Consider the following 3,730-nt stretch of genomic DNA (forward strand, 5'->3'; position numbering starts at 1 on the left):
AACGTACAAATGAAATCTTCTTGATGAGAGTAATGTTTACACCGTTGGATTATATCCATAATTACAGAAATAAAATTGGAATTAATAAATTTTTATCCGCTAATAATAAGCCAAAAAAGTCATGGGGAATATCCGTTAATTACCAGAACGCGGAAACCCGATACCGGTACCGGTTGACTTCCATTTATTTTCCTGGACCGGATTCATCACTACATATTTTTCTTTTTTGGGGTAAAGAATAACCACTAGGTAAAGCTTTGCATGTAAAGAAATAGAGGGATAAGCTGACCAGGCGTGAGTCATGCTAACATACATGCACGCCACGTCGGTTGTACAAACATGCTTATTTGCGAAGGAAAATCTTGTATAGGATTGCAATTTCTTTTCGAGGTTTTCCCCTAAATAAAAACATTTTTATTGGGGTTAAATCTTAAATAACATCTAAGCCTCTTAAATTTGCAGATAATTACGTCTATTATCTCATGAATTCTAGAATTACATTCGTATCCCTAGCCATTTATGAAATGACAAATTTGCCCATTTCTCATCTTTGTTTCTCTCTCGCAGTCTCCCTTACCTTTCTATGTTTCCTTCTATCTCCCTTAACCCCATCTCTTACTCAGTCCTTTTGATTTCTTAATTTTTTTCAAATAATAATTCCCACCCAAAAAATAAATATTCAATAATAATCATGAGCACTTGAGATACTTATAGTCAATGGAAGACAAATGGAAATCAAACTCAAAAAGGCAATTGAATTGAGTTTGGATCCTCTCCACTGAGAGGCTCTCCCAATGAATATCTAACAAGTTATGGGATTTAACCAGGTGTATACGTGGTCAGGAGTAGAGCTTCTCCAAGGCCATGGGGCTGTGCCCCCCCCCCCTCCTTCAATATTTTCAAAATTTCTTTACTCGAGCCCTCTTTTCATGTGTGAAACACCATTATTTGCCCTCCTCCCCCATGCCCATTGTTTGAAGTTTTCCTAGAGAAACCCCTTTGATCCTCTTTCCATTTGTGAAATACTAGTACTTGCCCCCCCCCCCAACCTTGGAGAAAATTTTAACGGTAAAGAAATTGATAGAAAGGTCACTGTAAGTAATTAGCTTTTAGGTATTGGACAAATTCGTAGAAACCAAGGCACAAAATTTACTCCCCCCCCCCACCAATGTTAGATCTTGGCTCTGCCCTTGTACATGCTTGAATCACATAATTCATTGGGCACTCATTGGGACATCCCATATCATCGAAGGAGAGGAGCCAAATAGCGACTGAACCTAAACCATTGAGCTTATGAAGAACTCAACCTCCCTCCTCCATGATTGCTCCTTGTAGCTAACAGCTAACACACGCACACACCCAATCACATGATGTTTACTTCAATTTCTATAGTGAGATCTAAGAAAAGGAGAAGAGCAATATTGGTCCATGCACACATTGCTACCTTAGGTTGCCTAAAACGCTGGTGGTTGGTTCCCTATATGATTCAAATGACACCACAAAGAAAAGAACAATGGAGGTGCTTGATTTGTTTCCACCCCCCAATTCACACGCTTACCTTTTGGAAGAGTTGCTAAGCTACAATCCAAGTTGTCATTAGCATCATTACATAGATCCAAAATTTAATAATTTTGGGAGTTTTTATGAGTATTCTTTTAGAAAATAGATCTTGATGCGTCCAAAATCTGCTCAGCCCTTGGATCTCCACGTGATGTCCTGCAAAACGAAAGCGTCAGATGTGGCCCGACCGCTGGGGTCTGGAGTCCACCTCCGAAGGCTAAGTCAGTTGATGAACTTAATCACAAACGGCTCTGCTAGAAGCACAGAGCTAATGAATGAAGAAACGGGAAAGGTGATCTAGATAGCAGGATGCTGATAGTTTGGATCTATCAGTATGTATCTGAACCTGAGTCTCAGATAGTATTCTTTTTGATCGATTGATCCGTCCCTCACCTTGTATGGTAGTGAGGTTTATATAGAGTGTACCTTCGAATCTCCTTCGTTGAATGCACTCGAGCCTTCTTCGGGTAGTCGTTGGATCTTATCAATGAGATCCGTTGAGCGATAGACTTCTACTAGTCTGGGCTAGTAGAGGACTCCTGAGATAACCGTTAGGTTATGCGATAGTTATCCCTTTGATGATGATTATCCGCAGCCGTCAGTTTGAGTCTGCTGTCATCAGGGTGATTACCCTAATCCATAAGTAAGATTAGGGCACGCTTGCAGCCGAATAAGCTTTCTTCTTCAGCAAGCCATCTTCCGGATCCGGTTCACTCGGGAGCGATTCGGTTTTCTCCGTCTCGACCGGGGTCGAGGGTCAGACCAGGTATGAACCCGGTCAGATCATAAACTCTCCATATCACGAGCCCCCCAGACCAAGCGTTCGGTCGATCCCGAGGGCTTGGTTTTTAACTGGGTTCGTCGTCAGGTGATGATCTCTGCGTGCTTCATTAAATGTCATATCACATTTAATGCGGTGGTCACTTTTCCTCGAGCGTTGTGAGTGTAAGGCCACGTATCTTCGTTGCAGTTGATCTGTCGTGGCTCACGTCATCCAAGCGACGGTTTCCGAACGCCTATTTCGGATTCGTGAGTTCAAACTTTCAAAACGTCTTTCAATCTTGATCGTTGATTTTGAATCAATCTCGATCGTTCAGATTCCCGAACACTCGTGCGGGAGTTTTAAAAGCGGTTCGTTGTCTTCGTAGGTTTCATTCTTCCTGTCTGGAATTTGAACCTTTGTTGTCTGCTTCGCGCCTTCTTGCTCTCAAGCTTCCGTCTCACTTGAATCGGTAAGTTTACTTGGTCTTTTCTTTTTGTAGTTTACTGTAACGAGTAATGGCGGATGATAGGGCTTCTTTAGTACCCCATGTTGGTGATAGCAGTGATGCTTTTGCTTCTCCTGCTCCCGAACAGTCGGATAGTGATAACAAAACCCTAACCGTCCTCGGCGGGAGTTCGTTGAAGTTTCTCAAAAAGGTTTTGAAAGAAAAACCGAAACTTCTCCTGTCCTTCTCGAGTCTGGATCTTCCAAGATTGTCGAGTCTTCTAGGCAGCCTCAAACCTCCGGGTCCAATGGTGGGCCTGGCTCTGTTCCTTCCATTTATAATGGAGAATCCCTTCTTTCAGCTGTCCAAGATTTTGACCTTCCTTCCTCATATCAGGTTAGGGCTCCCCACCTTGATGAGAGGGTTGATTCATCCCTTTCAAGTGAATTTTCTCTGTACATAGATGCACTGGAAAGCGGGGTTCGCTTTCCCTTTTTTAATCCTTTATTCTCCGCAGTTTTGAATCACTGGAACATTTGTCCCAGAATGCTCCTCCCCAATAGCTGGAGTCTCATCGTCGGCTTCTTGGGTTTGTGTTTTGAGCTTGGCATTACGCCATCTCTTTCTCTTTTTGTACATTTTCATGTTCTTTCTATCTCCCATCCTCCCGGATGGGTCTTTCTTTCCAAACGCAATAAGGCTGAACTTGATTGGAGGGGCAGCATCCTTGTCAAAGGAACTTGCCCTTCGAATCACAAAAGATGGCGCGAACGATACTTTTCTCGTCGAGCGCCTCCATCGGATCTTAACTTCCCGACCACCGGAGGAGGTTTACTTCTTCGTCTGAAAGTAACCGGGGCCTTCCCTTATCCAAAGAAGACGAGGCGGCCATCAGGAAGATCAAATCCATTCCGTGGTATCAAGAGATACATGGATATGAAATGGAGTATAACTCCATCCTT

This window comes from Hakea prostrata, chromosome 3 (assembly GCF_041222555.1).
Source record: "Hakea prostrata isolate BN-2017 chromosome 3, UWA_Hpros_2, whole genome shotgun sequence".
Classification (NCBI taxonomy): domain Eukaryota; kingdom Viridiplantae; phylum Streptophyta; class Magnoliopsida; order Proteales; family Proteaceae; genus Hakea; species Hakea prostrata.